At 45.4% G+C, this 18,689-nt stretch overlaps 1 protein-coding gene across 8 annotated transcripts in view; it reads right to left on the reverse strand.

The window, feature by feature from the left end:
* SGMS1 (sphingomyelin synthase 1) overlaps nt 1-18,689 on the reverse strand; it is a 92,775-nt gene that overhangs the window by 73,519 nt on the left and 567 nt on the right. The window lies entirely within an intron of this gene.

Here is an 18,689-nt window from a genome sequence, read left to right on the forward strand (position 1 = left end):
CTTAAAAAATAAATAAATCGGCTTTTAAAATGTCATTCAATACTTTTTACATGGGCCTCTTCTACAGAGCAGATTTATGGGATAGTTTTGGTGGTACAGAACAATAAACACCACCACGTACACACTGCTTGAGCAACCACTCCATTTCAACCTTGTTTTCAATCCACCTTGCTATCTAAGAAAATTTCGAAGAAAGGCTGTAAAATGAAAGTTGCCAGCACCCAGGTAGATCAATGGACTCTTCCTCCTGGGTTGTTCCCATCTGAGAGATCTCCAGCTTGGAAAAAATCATGAAAGTATCATTTTCACAGCCCCTGCAGGCTGGAGCCCATGTATGTGACCTCTGGGACTGTTTTCTGCAGAGATTCCCTTTGATGCTGCCGTCAAGCACCAAGGAAGATTATAAAAGATTATAAAATCATAGAATCATTAAGGTGGGAAAAGACCTCCAAGATCATCTGGTCCAACCATCCCCCTACCACCAATGTCACCCACTAAACCATGTCCCTAAGCACCATGTCCAACCTTTCCTTAAACACCTCCAGGGACAGTGACTCCACCACCTCCCTGGGCAACCCGTCCCAATGCCTAATCACTCTCTCTGAGAAGAAATGTCTCCTAATTCCCAACCTGAACTGCCCCTGGTGCAACTTGAGGCCATTCCCTCTAGTCCTATCACTAGTTACCTCTGAGAAGAGGCCGACCCCCAGCTCCCCACAGCTTCCTTTCAGGTAGCTGGAGAGAGCAATGAGGTCTCCCCTGAGCCTCCTCTGCTCCAGACTAAACAACCCCAGTGCCCCCAGCTGCCCCTCACAGGCCTTGTGTGCCGGGCCCTTCACCAGCTTCGTAGCCCTTCTCTGGACACGCTCCAGGGCCTCGATGGCCTTCTTGTAGTGAGGGGCCCAAAGCTGAACACAGCACTCGAGGTGTGGCCTCACCAGAGCAGAGTACAGGAGGACGATCACCTCCCTGGTCCTGCTGGCTGCACGAGTCCTGATACAAGCCAGGATGCCGTTGGCCTTCTTGGCCACCTGGGCACACTGCTGGCTCATGTTCAGGCGAGCATCGACCAACACCCCCAGGTCCTTTTCCTCTGCACAGCTTTCCAGCCACCCTGCCCCAAGCCTGTAGTGTTGCATGGGGTTGTTGTGACCGAAGTGCAGAAGCCGGCACTTAGCCGTGTTGAACATCATCCCCTTGGCCTCTGCCCATCGACCCATCCTGTCCAGGTCCCTCTGCAGGGCCTTCCTACCCTCTCAACACATCAACACAGCCCCCCAACTTGGTGTCATCTGCAAACTTACCGGGGGTGCACTCAATTCCCTCATCTAAGACATCAGTAAAGATATTAAAGAGGAAGGGCCCCAACACCAACCACTGGAGAACACCACTGGTGACCGGTGACCAGCTGGATTTCACTCCATTCACCACCACTCTTTGGACCCAGCCATCCAGCCAGTTTTTAACCCAGCAAACCTGTCCAAGCCATGGGCTGCCAGCTTCTCCAGGAGAATACTATGTTTGGCATTTGCCTCCTCTATTACTACCCTTGAATCCAGTCACCCCAAGCTTCAGTGCTTTTATTCTCATGATGTCCCTGTGCAACAAAACCTCACAACTGTTCTGCTGTACCCGTTCAATCAAGGCAACTAAACAGCACTCCCTGTCTCAGACAAGGCTGAGCCTTTGACTATTTTCAGCTCCAGCAGTTTCCTGAGCCTGTATTTAGCAACCCTCAGGGAGTATTTCATCCAAATATTTGTTCAGCCTCCCCTTGATCCCATTTAAACTCTGCCCACAACATTATCTGGCAAGGGCTCCAACACATCTGTCGCTGCATCGATGGGGAGCCTACGTGCCATCGCTCGCTGCTCAGGACTCCAGTTACTGCCACTTCCCACCTCCCACATGGATAGGGTGGAAAGAAATCCCCATTTCTGGCTTCCCGTCTACTTACAGATTCAAGCAGGTAAGTTCACACCACTACCTAATCTTTAAGTTGTCACAAGGTGTCAGTTTTCCCCCCTCAGTTCCCTGGTAAGCAGAAACCAGGTTACAACCCACACGTTGAGGACACACTTCCCCTCTGTAACAACACATGGGAGATGTTTGAGAAAACCTTTCTTCCCACAAAACAGCAAAGAGCAGAAATGTGAATTTCCTCCAGAAGAACAATTAAACAGAAACAGACTTCATCTGAACAGCCTCCTCTGCCATTCCTAAGATGCCATACTAGGATTTTGAAGGACTAGAAGAGGCAGAACAACTGATTTTCGTGAATGCACATCTGCTATCTCCAAGTGTTCAGTGCCGAACTGTACTCACCAGATCCACTTACCAACCACGTCTGCCATCGCTTCTGGTCTATTTTGTCTATAGTGGAACCTGATCAGGCGCAGCACTCCTAAGATACACTTCATAAACACATTTCATAGCCTAACTGCTCCTAGTTAATACATAGCAATATTCAGTAACAATTTTGGAAGAAAAACTGTGAAACATTTCATAAAAAAATGAATCTGGTTATGGATGCCAGTAGTTTTTCATATAAAAATGGCTTGGATTGTGATACTCTGATCAGAATTCACATTTGTATCTCACACTGCATCCCACTCCTGGCCCTCAACTATGCCAGAGTCCCTTGTTCGTGCTGCAGCATTCACGATGGCTGCATTCCAGCCTGAGGGCAAAGGCTGCCTGTAAGCGGTTTATTCAGTATGTGAAATGTTTTGTTTATCCAAAAATATTTTAGCTCCAAGAGACATTAAAGTGAGATTTAGATTTCAGCATTTGCACAGTAAAGAGATGCAACTCCTACATATATTACCACGGACTTTTTTCCTTGAGGCTTTCTAGCTGTGAAAATCTATTTTGCAAAAATAAAATTACAACAAACTAAAAGCAAAGTGTAACACTTAATAATAAAGGAGGAGGGGAAAAAAATGCTATACCAAGAAGAGAGAAGCAAAAGACAAAGCAAAGATGTTGTTGCGCTCTTGCTCACTTTGTTTGGAGCAGATCAACGTAATAATCAGAAGGAAAACCTTTATGGTACTGCAAGTCAAGCCAATACTTATGGCATCTTCGCCAGTAAGTGGCTCTGGAAAACCAGAATAATATAAAGTGAAGTATAAAGTATAGGGAGTTTCCCTGCAGCTTGGTCCCAAGTTTAACTTGCAGTAGTGAAATCCAGCTAGCCAGCAGATCATCCACTGGCACTGAAGTCTTACAATGTTCATACCAACCTTAAAAATAAAACTCTCCCCAAGCATCCTATTTGGGTGGTAATTTAAGATGAGGAATTAAGCACATCCATCACCAGAGACAAAAGCATGACAGTTGACAGGACAGACTTTCAAACACAACACACAATACCACACAATTCCATTTAATTATCCCTAGGTTCCAAAACCAGACGACAGGAACATTAAAACTGTTATAGTTCAACAGCAGCAAGAAAACATCTCCGTTTCCAGCTCAAAGCTCTTCTTATTTAAAGAAATGCCCTTCGCATACTTGATTCCCAATCCCTGTTTTAGGATAGGAGCAAAGGATAAGTCAGATGTGCTGTACCCTCATGCTAAGACCAAGATACCAAGTTTAAAGGAAAAAAATGAAAGAAGGAAAAAAGGACAAAGTCTTACCTGCAGCCCCCCCCCACTGGCCCTGCAGTAGTCAGAGATTAATGCATTCTTCTGTACCGAATCATTATTGAGCTCCACAGGCTCCCTATGCCATAGCTCCAGGTGTGTGCTTTACTTGGGCTGTGGTTTTGCTAATTTGCCTCTGCCAGGGAATTCCCAGCCACAGGCTGGGTCTGCACCAGTTCATCGCTTCCTTCAGCAGCCCCGTTAATCAACAGACTTACCTCAAACTATGTTACAAACGTAGAATTAACCATATATAAACAGAAAAAAAGTTAATCTCTTAAGAAAGTGATCTGGCAGGTACTGAAACGTTTCTGCTCTTCTGCTAACTTCACCATATGCAGGTTTACAGCAAGGTTATACTACAGACTTTTATATATTTAAGATAAAAAATGCTAGCAGATCCTATGCAGCACTACAACAATAAAACAGTAGATTTTGACATTACCAAAAATGAATGTGCAGAAAAACAAGCTGTACAGTTTAGTACGCCAGTTCCTTGCAAGGTACTAAATAATGCCTTAACCTTCACAATTAAGACCTTGCTCAAACCGCCTTACAAACTAGGGTTTGCCCAGTGTGGTCAGAGACCTCAGGCAAATAGGAAGTGCAAGAAGTGAAACCAAGACAACGAAGTATACAAAAAAGAAAAAAGCAGCAAAAAAGAAAAAAGGTTGGAGTAAACTTTGGTCAGCTGGTGCTTTCCCTCCACAAGATTAACTTCAGCCCAACAAATACACAGGAGAGTTTTTCAGGACTGGCCTTTGTAACACTTAAATATGAGAATACTAGACTAAGCTCAAGAGCTTAATCAAAAGCTTACAAGTCGATTATGGGTCCCTGGTGAGACCCCTGGCCCTAACGAGCAGAAATAACCACAGCTTTCACATGAAAACTCAGCTTCGGTCAAAACTTAAAGAGTAATTTTAATCTTGCTGTAAAAAGCCAGAGTGCATTATTGCTTTCATATTTAACACATCACAAGACCAAGAGCGATCACAATCACCACATGACAGTAAAACCAGACTCCACTGTCTTTTTCTTACACCAGGGAAAAACATGGTTAACACAAGGCATACCAAGTACCAAATCAGCTGGTTTGCTTCAGTGCAACAGGCAAAAACATCTGCAGTATTTCCCGAGGTGCGCAAAAAAAAAAAAAAATCAGTAAGTTGTGCAAGATCTGTACTCCACCTACAACCTACAGCGGCTGGGAGGGCCAGAAAGGCAGGCTTTCCCATACCGAAAGGACCACACAGCACCTCCAGGCTTTACCAGACCCCTGCGATCTTCAAAAATAAGAGAGCTCTGCTTTTTCTTTCTCCAGAGACATACTTTACACTCCAATGGGAGAGAAAGCCTAATGCTGAAACAATCCTAGGTAGGCATGCAAACAACACCCATGCGGCAGCAACCCTCTTAAGTGTGACAAAGTAAAAACAACAGAGGTTTCAGCCTTCACTATGAGTCAGTACAAAGAGCAACACGAGAGGGTGCCTCGTACTGTTGGATTTGCATGTCAGTATTAATGTAGACAAAGAACCTGGAACATAGAAGCAACCATCAGTCTTCTCTTTCCACTTAAATTCTTCTGCGCAGGCTCCAAATACCGTAAAATGGCACTGTATCCATCAGAAGACGGGTATCTGTTTGGTCTGATGAAGTCTCCTGTCGAACAGACCAACCTCCTGTTGCTAGGGACCTGTCAGGACTGGATTTCACTCCGTGGCATAGGAGTTCATCAGCACCTCACGAGCAACCTTTTCACATCACTGCAGAATAAGTAATGGAAAATAAATTTATTCCCTTAATTTCCAGAGATTTACAGAGGTTATACTCCCCTCAGAGAAACTGCACAAACCCTACATCTTCTCCAAATCCCCCTCCCCCCCCCCCTTTTTTTTTTTTTTTAATTTGGCATCTGAATTAATTACAGGGCAAAGCGCAGAAGAGCACAGCTCAGTCTCTGCAGCGTGATGAACTGTCTGCACCACTCTGACCAAGCACATTTCACTGACCAGGAGGAACATCTCAGCACCATGCAAATGCTGATGCGAGGGTACGGATGCTGAAATCTGGCTTGCTACCTTGTTTCCCGCTCCTCTGCACAACACATTTTATTTTCAGGTTATAACACCTGAAGCAGGAGGTAAAGAAAGGATGGGCGTGAGCACAGCAGCTGACAGCATATTCAGAAATCCCAAGAACGAGACGCTTTCATTTCACATGTAGTTGCATTAGCTACACCTTCAACTCATATTCAGCAATTCTGGAGTCACGGCCACAAGACTTATACTGTCTCGTCGATGTCACCTTCACACATGGCTCCCCTGCAGTCACACGGTGCTTAAAAAGAGCCTGCCACCACCCTCACAAACCAGATCAAATGCTACTTTTCTGCCTCTTGCTTAATAGGGCAACAGTATGATGAAACAAGCTGGGCTGGGGATGGAAGAGAAGGGAGCTTGAGCAGGTGACTTCTGAGCAAGGAAGCCCACGGTATGAGAATTTGCAAGTAAGCAAAGCCCTTTTATAACTAGAAATTGCACGGTCAGTAACAAAACACAGCTCTGGGGAGAATCCAAGAGTCAAAGAAAGGTAGGGGAGCACGTAATACAGACCAGACCTCTGTTTTAAGTGTGTGCGTATACACACACGGGCAAAGTCACTCCCCAGGACTGGCCTGGTCTCCTCTTACACGCGATGCTCCCTACACCTATGGGGCTTTCTTCACCTGTCACTGCAAATGTACACCCCAGATACGCATCAAAGCACCAGAGCTATACAGTGAGATTTGGACAGCAAGGTCTGCCTAAGGGAGAAAAGTAAAGCTGAGGAAAAAAGGGAATCGGCCAGTATCAAGCACGTGCTTTCCTGAAGCAGCTTCTCTTGACAGAGAGCTAACTTCCAGTTCAGACAGCTGGCGAAGAAGGGCTGCAGACCCAGGACATGCAGAGCCAGCTGCAGTCGCTTCCTCCCCTCTTTCACAGGGCCCTTTTTTTTTTTTAAAAAAAAAAAAACACCTTACCAAGCACTTCTCAAGTCTCTCGTATGTACTGAAAGCTGTGGTGTTGAGAGGAGCCGAAGTGAGACAGCATATCTGGTATTACACTAAAATGATCTTTCATGTTGCTTTTGGCTAATTATTTCGGTGCCATAGGTATTGATGGGAGGTAGGAGGAAACTGGAAGATGGATTCGTTTGTCAGAGCAGCATGATGCAGGTAATGACACAGTAATTCAATACATCCTTGCTCTCTGGGTGCATTGAATTCCGCAGCGGGGCCTGCACAGCGGCTCAGCAATCAGGCTGAGGCACAGCCCGCTCCCAGCTCTCACAAACCATGCTGTTCTGTGGGTCCTGGGGCGCAGGGCTGAGCCACCAGAGTGCTGGAAGGGGGTTATTCCCTTGCGCCTGTACAACACAGCAGCGCAGCAGCAATCCTCCCAACAGCAGGCACCTTGTGCACTGAAGGCAGCAAACCCCCAGTCAGTGATTCACTGCAAGTAAAAAGCAAAGTTACGACAGGCTGCTGGAGAGAATGACCTAGTGCTGAGCACACACATGCTTTAATTAGTCTACAGAGCAGCTTTGTGAGTGGCTGATGGGCAACAATTATTCTGCATTTAAAATCAGTATAAGTCCATTGTCTGACGTGAGTGGTACCTAAACCTTGGTAAGAGTGCTTCTTAACTGGGCTTAACACAGGCATTAGCAAGGGACAGGTGAACTGTTGGGGGGTGGGAGGAATAGCAGGGATTATCACTCCTGGAGGGCAGTGCAGCATCTTGTCCACAAATCAGGCAACTCAAATTCACCTGCAACAAACTAAGCAGAGCTTAGCTCTAACAAAACAAAAAATAAAAGGATTCAAGACTTCTGGACAGAAAAGTTATTCCTGCTTTCACTGATTCACACAGTGTGCAGCACCAATTCGTTTCACTAACCTGCAGTTATCAACCCTATGCCTTGACCTAAAAACTATCAGCTCGGGGAAAAAAAAGATTTCTGGACCACACCCCCACCAGGTTACAGCAATTGCTTTTTAGTCTTGTTTCTTCTGGGCATTGGAAAGGATTTGCTCACCACTCCTCTTGCAATTAAATCAATGGTAAGAGGTGGTTACCTTGCAGACTGGAGAGAAACAATCTTTATTCATTTAAAAATTCCTATTAGAAAAGGTATAATTTCAAAGTTTGAGGTTAAGGTGCTGGTTTAATTTGACCAAAGAAGGGATCTGAAAGTCTTCCCCGTGCAAAACCTGAAGCCAACAAGCCAATGTGAGAGGTATTTTAAAAGCCTCAGGCCACAAAGCCAGAAGTACGATCAGCCTAGCTCTGACCTGCATGAGCAACTCCCTCTCCCTGGTGTCTCATCTGTTATTCCCTGCTATCACCTCTGCAACCTCAATGGTTTAGCACTTTGTTTTGGAGAGTTTCACCATGCTTTTAGTATTTCAACGAAACCTGTGTTCTTTTTTCCTTCTGACAGTTGCTATGGTGAAGTTTGGTGTTGCATCCAGTTACCAGGCTGTGGTTTGTGACAGACAATAGTTCCCTGAAGAAACCGAAGCACTAGACCGAGGAAGAAGAGGGAATTCCCCGCTGTGGTCTGCTCCCGTTAAAAATACCAAGAGCTGTGAGACCGAAAGCTACTTCAACACAGAGGTGAGGAATTAATAATATTTTCCAAACAAGTTTGTCAACAGTGAAAACATTACTTTGGAATTTATACTACTATTCTGTAATACATCCGTTGCTCAACTTTTCCGTTAACACCAAACAGCCTCTTCCAGTCTTAATGATTTAGGAATTATTTTCATAAATGATTTAGGAAAGTTGCAAATATGATAGATACAATATACGAAAATAAATAAAAAGAGGTCTAGCAATGTATTTGCAAATTTGACCAGAGCATGTATTTTTTTCCTTAAAAATGTAAACAAAAGAGCAGGAAACTCGAGCTACATCTCCCACAAAGGGATCAAACGCTGCTGGGACCTCAGGGAAACCTTGTGCTTTGGAGCAAGGAGTCACACCAGTAGAAAGGGTCTTCCCCCATATGCACCGGAGACCCCCAAAGTCTCTTCACAACACCTTGTTCAAAAGGGATAACAGTAATCTAATGCAAAAAAGTGCCCACGTGCCATAAAACATCAGAATCACATTATAACACCTTTGAAAACGTCTGTTTCTGCCCATTTCTGTTTAGAAGTCCAGCGAATTTAAACCCACCACTCTGTGTTACAGGATGTGTTTTTAGAGTTGTCCGCCTTCAGTCACTAGCGTAAGAAAAATTCATGTGACAGCAGAACTGGGTCCTTAGAAATATTAGTAGTAAAACAACTTTTCTGCAGAAGCCACCTTTACCGCAGATTGTGCAACACAGATGGCCTTGGGTCTGGCAAAAGCGTGGTTTTGGGATTCACCATCCCCCAGCTACAGGCCCCAAACTAGACACCTCAGGGTCAGGAGCAGGAATGTGTTCCACCCCTCCGGAAAACCATCTGCAAGCCTGCACGCCTGCCAAGGAACTGCTAATTCTCCTCAGTTGCTGGACCACCTCCTCGGGAGGGAGGGGATGCTCTCCTCACCAGCCAGGAACTGCAGCCAGCTCTCCCTCCCCTGCCTCAGGGGACGCTTATCACACAGACAGAGTCCAGAGCTGGACACATTCTCCAGCAGAGCTCAGCCACTGCCCCCCCAGCTGCCAGCACCCTACACTCACCCACCTCTAAGAGCAGCAGCAAGCACGTTGATGATGCCCACCCAGCTGTACCGTGGCTGAAGGCTGCACTGCGCCACCTTCGCTGACAAAAGCAGATCTCCAAGGGCCTTAAGGTCCTGGATGCATTCTGGGTGAAAACATGCACATTCCTCTCTCGCAGAGTGACACCGCACTGGCACATATGACCTGGGTGGGAGCATAACTTGGATGCCTTCACTTGTTGGCTTTATTCTGGCTCATTGCAGACACCTTTGGTGGAAATCCACGCCTGCATGCTCGCAACCAAGCAGGAAGAGGATCCTCTCTCACTTGCAGCTCTTCGTGCTGACGTATTTTGGCTGCTAGAGGTGCAGCAGCCGCAGCCGAACATCCTCCTGCATCTCCTGGAGCCCAGCACCAACCACTGGAAGCCAGAAAACCGCATCAACAGGTGGTGCGGCTCGTGGCCCTCCCAGCATGTTTGCCAAGCAACCCGACAGGGGAAAGGCCGAGAAACAACTTGCAGGACACAACTAAAGGGGTTACTGTAATAGGCTTAGCTGCTGTGCCGCTGCTTGCAAGAAGTCCCAAAAGCCTGAGCAGATTCTGCTCTAATCAGATGTAGCTCTAGGTCTTTGTACCTATGGTTATGAATTGACACATGTTGCAAGAGCAGATTAATTAGGGAAAATGAGAAACAAAGTGACTTGTTCTCAACAAAACTGGATATAAGTTACACCATGAAAGAAGAATCAGCATAGACCCTGCATTTCTGATACTGACCTTACCAAGACAGGCTTTGTCTTCTGCATTGCCACATTCAAAAACCAGTCCTCAGTTTATACTTGGATCAACTGCAAATATTACCAGTTAGTACAAACAATCTACAGACACGTTTTAATGCTCCCGCTGAAATTTCTAGGAAATAAACTGCATATCAGTGTGAAAAGAGAATCCAAGTTTGACAACACCTGCCAGAATAATATTCCTATATTCTGAGCGTGTACACAATTCACAAAGACCTGGTGGCAGCAGGCTGATCTTCTAGCAAAGGCAGCTGTTTAAATACAGTGCCCCTTCCCTTCTCACCTGATCAGAAGCCCCGAATAACGCACAGGGTCCCCAGCAGTGAGGAAGCTCAGACTTGAGCTTCATTTTGGAGGCTTGCACCAAGTAACACCAACTTTGATAACACGCAGCACCATAACCAGCAGGTTTAATCTGGGAACACTTACAATGTCACACTGAAAATAATTCTACTAAATGCCGTGCTTAAAAACATGTTGAATTACTGCACGCATATTTCACATCAGTACTTAAACTGGAAAGAATAAATCAAGTTCCCAGCCCTGCAAGTACCCAAGAAAGTCTCCAGCTAAGGAACTGGCTCTCCTTCTCCCTGCAGAGTTAACTTAAGCACACGTCTAAGCAGAGGTCTCACTTCAGACTGCCATGGGAGGAACAGTGCTGCCCTCACCCTGCAAACGTAAATCACAGCAATAAAATACCAATTAAAAACAGAAAGGTAGTTTGTTCAAGAGAATCTAACATCACAGTACAAGACAATCTGTCTGCTAACTGCCTGATGCAACATCTTCATTTAAAAAAAAAAGCACAAATAAACTGTGGGTTATTCAGCACACAGCTACTCACTTCACAGAAATGATTAATTCTTTGGTAAAGATGATCACACAGCAATTTACCTCTGATTTATCAAAAAAAAAAACAATTATAGTTTTTTTAAGTAGACCTTGAAAGGAAACAAAACCTCAAACCCAAGAGCAGATAATACTGCCTCTAGAGAAGCTAATTAAGACACTTTTTAAAAATACATATTTTAATTCTTCCCTCATTTTTAAAGCTGTAAATACAGTAAGATCAGAATGTTTACCTCTTCCAATACTTTCTCACTTCAAACTGTTTCACTCTGTAGTGTCTTTGGAGATAACTGGCCTTTTCCTTCACTATAGCTGCAGTTTGTATTGCATCTTTTACTATCACCAACATTAGGAACAAAGACAAGAGGGTGCAAGCGTTACAGGCAGCTGCACACCTGAACCCCTTGTACCTGCAAGCACTGACCCTAAATCATAGACTGATTTCATAACTGCGCGTCAAGGATGCACATCAAAGGCAAGCATACATTCAGATACTCTTTACCTAAACTACCAAGCTTTACAGGCGCTGAAACCCCCTACTAGAAGCTGGACCAGCCAAGGCTGCTATGGTGCCAGTGCGGTGGTGTTAATATTTTAATTGCATGGTTCTAGGACCAGGCACCACAAACTTCCAGCGGCATTTTGCCTGCGGAAGCACCTCTGTGCTCTGCCCTCTGCGCGCTGCTCCTCTGCTTCCATCCCAGCACCAGGCCCCTTCCCAGGGACTTCACGGTTCCTGCAGCTCTGGCAGAGGGGCTCTCATCTCATCTTTTCTCCAAAATCTCCTGGGACACCTTTTAACGTCATAAACTGGGGAGAGGAATAGAAGGAAAATTGGATTGGCTCTGCTACAGCCATGAGGGAAACTGTAACAGAAAGCCCACTTGAACAGATGTATGCTAGCTTCTGCTTTCTGGGAGTTGAATCTGCAGGCTCCAAACCTAAAAGCACGTTCACTGACAAGGGTCAGAACACTGATAAGGATCAGAGTGAAAAACAGCCTCCCTTGTGCGTGGGGCTCTAGGAAATTCAAGCAGTTCATCTGCATCTGTAGTTGGTTCACACGTCGATAACACCAGAAAGATTTTCATGGATTCTTAAATGACAATTTGCAGTAAATGAACTAGGATCCTTCTGAAAGTTCTTATAAGCACTGGTGTGCACAGAAGATGCTACACGATTAGTCAAAGTCTCAACAATAACATTTGCACATGAGCTCGTGCAGGGGATGTGACTGAACCGTGTGCACCAACTACACCAGTAACCAGAACCACGAGACACGGCTGCCTTTTCTGACGTTCAGAAAGGAGCAAGGTGTATTTATGGGACCACACATCCGTATACCCTGCCACCCTGAGATCACAGCTCGGTGAAGGCAGGCAAAGCATTATCCCTGTCACAGTTTTTGCACGGTTCCTGGCAGAAGGGCCAAAAACTGACTGGGTTATTATCCAATCTGCAAATAAACAGAGATAATTACTTTAGTAGCATGGCATCACATTTTACAGGCTGAATATCAACATGTAGCTATTACGGTGGAACTGCTTGAAGAAACAGCAACTTCTTACAATTTTTTAGTATGTATTCTGCTTTCAGGCTATAACCATGAAAAGACGAAAAAGGGGTTGTGGACATGGGCTCAAGATTCCCAGATTGTTAACAAATAAAATCCAAAACCACGAAGCTGACAGACAATTCTGTGGACAACTGTTTTGAATATTTGTTCATGTCCAGCTACAAATGCAGAGTATAAAGCAATATTACTAGTGTATGAGGGATTACAAAGTTAACGCAAACAACCTACATTTAACATCGTGAGTACTTTGTGCGATATTAGCAAAGAAGAAGGTCTAATGGGAAGAATCACAGAAGGATTTTAAAGATTGGCAGCCACTCCACAAAATGGCAAAGGAAGTTCCCCGCAGGCAGTTATAAAACGATGCCAGACAATTCACTTGTGCAATGAACGGAGTTAACCAGCACCACTCAGAAGATCCTTAAGGAGTAACAGGAAGCTCACTGAAAGCATCAGCTCAGTCCAACAGGCACAGAGAACAAAACAGGCAACCACAGCTTCCGCTGCATAAAGCCGGCACGCCTGCACCCTGACCATCAGCTGTAGCTTCGGTCCTTCCCCCTCCTCCGCTCCCACCCCATGTAGGTGCTGAGAAACACCAAGAGAAGCCTGCAGGGTGGACTGTCTCCATGAGGTGGGAACTGCTGGGGCACGGAGCTTGCCCCCTCCCCAGGTCCCACCTTCGGTTCTTACAGTGACGGATCTCCATCCTTGGACACTTTCAAAACCCAGCTGGACAAGGGCCTTGAAAAACTGACGTACCTCTGAAGATCATCTTGCTCTGAGCAGGAGGTCAGCCTAGGGACTCCCAGAAGTCCCCCCCAACCTAAATCCTCCAGTCATTGTCCTCTTCATGCTTACCACCATAGCCACTTACACTTAAGTGCTGCTACACCCTGGCATTCCCTCTCAAGAACACTATATATGCTTGGAGACAAGACATGGGACTATACAGGTCTGTGCCTTCTCAGCACAGACACTCCTGCAAGCGTTTCCAACAAATTCTGAACTAAGTATCAGAATGCAAATAATCTACATCCGATAAATGTGCTCTGGGCCCTGTTTATTTTTTTAAGTCTCCTTTCACAAACCATCTATTTATGTTTCAAGAGGGAGAAAAACTGAAATAGGAATTTATACATGCATGAAAACAAAGGCAATATCTGACAAGACCATTTTTTTTTAATTTGCAGATAATTGCTCATTACTGTGAAATAAGTCTTTAGTGCTGTTTCATGAAGAGTAGATAAGAAACCCTAACCCATTACTAAATATTGCTTTTGGCAAATGCAAATTTCTCCTAGCATGGCTGAGTCTCTATATAATCACGTTTGGACTAAACATGTATCCTGACATTCCCAAAGCGGTGGTGGACACAGAACAACACCTTCTGTCAAGTAATTTCATAAAGGACGCTTCACCAGGGACCTTCACACACTTGCATTCATCCTTCCCTCTCCATCCTTGCTTCATGGTAAGTTTTTTTTGCCCTTTCCTCCCTGGCACACAGCTATCCCCACACTGCCCCTGGTCAGCACCCAGACCCCACTTCCAACTTCAGCATCCTACACCATTTTGAGAAGCACTTGCTTCTTCCTCTTCCCTCTAAGTCTCGCTCGCTTACCTGAAACCCTTCTCCCTGAACACCCGGCGTCCTCCAGCCACTTGTGCTTTGTACTCCTCACTCACGGGCTGGATCTCCGAGCCCAGCTGAAGCCCGGGCACTTGGAAGCACCACCACCACCACCACCGCCAGCCAAGCACGTGCTGGGAGCTGCGTGCCATTCACTTACCCACACACTTATTTTTGCAGCGATCACCCTCAATGCACTCTCAAGGTCTTTCATCATCCAAATGGCAGGATTTATTTTAAAATCTTTCAAATACATTTCGTTAACTTTCCCAACAAAGTTTTCCAGAGCAATATTATTTGACTACAAAAAACTCTACGCAGAGCAGCAGGGACACAATGAAGACAAACCACAGACTTCAGAGCAGAAGAGAAGCTACAGCTCAGCTTGGATGGAGCTATTCCACCTGCATGTAGATGCAAAGCCATTCGTGTGCAGCTACTGAAGTGTTACCCAAGCCTTCCCAGCAAGCAAAAATCCATTCTGTGTACAAACAGAGTTTTTATAGCTTGGCACAGTGCTTGGCTGCGGAGTCGAGCTTTTCAATGCATGGTAGATTTTTACTTGAAAGTGGCAGAAGAACTCATGCCAGAAGACCATATGAAATGCCAGCTCAGTGGCAGGAGGTCAAAGTATGGTATCAAGAGATTTCATGGAATCATTCCAAGACAAACTTCTTAAAAGCACTGTGCTATCTAGGGAGGCACGGATTTATGCTACTAGGAAAAGCTAGTAAACAATTTTTATGACTCCTTTCCAATCAAAGGTAATAGTTTTAACACTATATCTTACAAAAAGTGAAGCAGTAGTCTTCTGTAGGCGGTGAGAGCTGTTTCTACATCTACTTAATCCTTGGTTATTTTGCTAAGGTCAAGAATAAAAAAAAATGTCAAAGCCCAGAGCTTCTGTGCAGACTGCCCTCTACAAAAAAAAAAAAGCCTGCAGATGTAACACTGAGACAAAACCTCTTCATGCATCAAAAAAAACCACCATGAATCAAACAATTTAAGAAAGCACAATAGAGTGTGAAGACCAACAGCCCTCTTGACAACGTTTCTCCATTAGTACCTGGAACGATAGCTGCAGGAGACAGTGAAACATTATTTGAAGTGAAGAAGGCCCTATATTTGGTAACGTTTTTGCAGAAGTATTTAAGCTTAAGTTAGGGTCAACAGTGACCCTGAAAAGATACCAAGCATGAAGACTCATCATATCGGATTTTGCCAGCTATCATCACCTCATAATTAAAAAAAGAGAGAGAGAATGAGAGTAAAGCCCCCTCAAAACCTGATGCCTGTTCAGGGTCTCCCTTTGATCTACCCAAACACTGTGGCAGACTCGCTTACAATAGCAATTTGCAAACACTTACATACTCTCCCATTAAAGCATTTCAATTGCTTCAACCTGCCATTTTAACAAATCCAAGTATAAGGCTTTAAATGCAATTAGTACAAATCTCAGCACTCCCAACATTAAATTTGCAAGTGACATTTAATGGCATTCAACACATGCGAAGCTAAGCTAATACACTAATGGGCCAGCAAGGAAAATTGTACGACTCCAAAATACAATGCTCCTTTTTATCACAAGGAAAGCAGGGGTGTAGGCTGCATAAGGCAGGAAGAGAGCTTAAAAAATTCTTCTTTAACTGTGGCTGCCAAAGCTCTTCTCTCCAGATGCACTGCCCAGCATCATCTCCATACGACCCAAGAGCAACAAGGAAAAGCAGCTGCTCTATTCAGCAAGACCTCCCTCCAATCTGCTGGGTTGTCGCTGCAGCACACCTAAGGTAATGCTGCTTCAGTTCTTCAGAGGGGAATTGCAGCCTCTCCTGCCACGGCTGCTGGTTCCGCAGACGCGCGCAGAGCGATGCTCCCGGGATGCAACGTTTCCCGGCTGCACGGCAAGGATGCAGTGCCGTGCGTTGCGCCCGATGGAACCAGTCCGACGAGCACTCCCGAGGAACGCTGCTGACTGGCTTTCCCAGAGCACACCTGCACCTCACCAGTTTGATTAGAAAGCTGCCAGTTTTCACACAGCCTTTCTTACTACAGTTAAAAAACAAACAAGAGAAACAGCAAGCCTACTAGACGTCAGGATTCTGTTATTTCCAAGCAGCAACATGCTTTGTGTTGAACTCTACGTAAACACAGCAAGCTACCTTTAGAAAGGGAAACTAGTTACACTTGATAGCTCGTTAGGATGGCTATTATTTTTAACAACAAAAATAAAGCATAAGCAACCTGCACCAATTACTGCCTCTGCTAAACGCTTATTCTCAAAAACATAAAATATATCTGGGATGAAAGCATCACACAAAAAAAAAAAACACAGAAGATTTCATGCTTTCCTCAGTGCTTTCTGCATCTCCCCCAGCCTTTGGGGGGAGGGGGAGGGGGGGGGAGACTGTAAGGGGGAAATACTTTAATCATTAAGTTTAATGAACCTGCTCACTTTGGGAATTAAAGCTGTATTAAAAGAGAGAGTCTCTAATCCACAGCACAGAAGCCATGCAGAATAGCAGCTTTTGGAGGGCTGCCTGCCCCTATCTGCATTCTGCTTTCCTGGGTGCAAAATACTTCCAAGGACACCAAAACCCTTTGGAAAATTCTGCCAGCACATGGGAGCTCAGGTCATGAGGTTGAGTCTCAAAAAATCCTCACAACTCAGGGCTTTGACCTCATTTGTTCTCACCTCTACTTCAGAGCACTTTTTCCTACCTGCGGTTGGTTTTGATGTGCTGCACATGAATTACAACTGAAATAGCATTCAGGTGCTCTGCTCCATCTCAGCAGAGCAGTTTGGACTTACCTCAGTGTGAAGCCTTAAAAATCCTCCCTGCCCAGCATGGGCCACTGTTGTTTGCTGTTTGTTTTTTTTTCCTTACTCCAAACAGGCCCCACCTGACACATGGGAGAAGCAGCTTCTGGATCACTTCTGTCCAAGCATTTTACAGGATATACAGTTGCCCCAACTACAAAGCCTTTAATTCAGCAACTGTTCCTTATAGCCAGACTAAAATTGCTGTCAAATCCAAGCAAGTCCCAGGCCACACACACATTGCACATGCCAATCACCCAGCATTGAACAGCACGGAGCAGCAGCGACCAGAAAAGGGTAAGAACTTTTAAGTCGCTGTCACCAATAACGTATGTGTTCCTTCTCACCACGTCCAGTTAAAGAGAACTCACTAATTATGTAATTAAAAGCAGCACCTGTTGAAGTTTGAGGAGCATTTAGAGAAGCAATGACACACATGGAGAACTGGCATATAGAAGGTATTATTAAGAAGTCAGTGCCTTTTAAGGGTACCGTTAACAACGAGTAGTCAAACAGTATTCACGAATACCTGCCAGTCCTAAAAATTGTGAATTTAATAAATTGAAGTACTCAGATAATTGTCACAAGCTCTCATTAAAAACTAATTATACACAGGGAGACATATTGTCTCTAGGCTGATACATGGAAGCCGAAAGAAGCGTGACAAATGATTTGGGAATCACAGTTACACAGATCACAGTTTGAAGACTTCTGAGCTAAATTTAATTCTGTTCTACATGCACAAACCAATAAAAATCAAGGCAATCTCTCTGGATATAAGTGATTTTCTTCTTATTATTTTAAAACTAGCATTTATCTTTCATCTGCCACCAATGAGGGCTGACTGCATTCTCTTTCCAAACTCTAAACACCTTCAAAAAGCTGAAGCAATTTCAATACCCACCCAACTATGACCCGAAATGAAACAGCAACGCGTGTTACTTCAATCCAAAAATCCACTCCTAAAGCAAACAAACAAACGTAGCCAAGCCCAAACCCATCAACAGCAGAGCTCCCAGAGACTCGAACCACCAGGGCCATACTTCACACCGGCTTGCAAACCAGCAAGAAAGGTGGCACAAACCGTTCTCATCCCCGCGGGCCTGGCGTGGCCGAACAGTCTGAAGTAACCTCCACGGAAGCTGCTGTGACACCGCCGCGCTGCTCCCTGCCAACGCGGCCGCTTCCAGCCCCGCCACGAGAGGCTGCGCGTGTCGGCGGCCAGCGGGCTTCGCCGGAGCCCGCCAGCGTGGCAGGGCTCCGTCTGCACAAACAGGGCTCTTTTCTCTCCCTTCCCACCCTCACCTCGCGTATTTACAATGAGAGGCCCTGAAGGCGACAAGGCCTTCTTTAATGAGGTTACACACAAAGCAGCATAAATTAGAAACCCTGATCTCAACCGGGCCTCCAGCCGGCACACAGCAGCAACGCCTAAAGACAGCCGCACACATCACAGGCCAAAAAATCCAAACAATCCAGCCCACCCATCGGCGAGCGATTTCTCCAGCAAACAAGCTGTGCTGTGTTCACCTGTCAAGGCACCGACGAAGGCGAGGCCTCTCATGCTCAGCACCAGCTCTGCCCTCAGCGCTCTGCCTCGCCGAGACACCCCGGTCAGCGTTACCCGCACCTCAGGCTCGCTGCCTGGGAC

The sequence above is a fragment of the Anser anser genome (genome assembly GCF_964211835.1).
Source record: "Anser anser genome assembly, chromosome: 7".
Lineage (NCBI taxonomy): Eukaryota > Metazoa > Chordata > Aves > Anseriformes > Anatidae > Anser > Anser anser.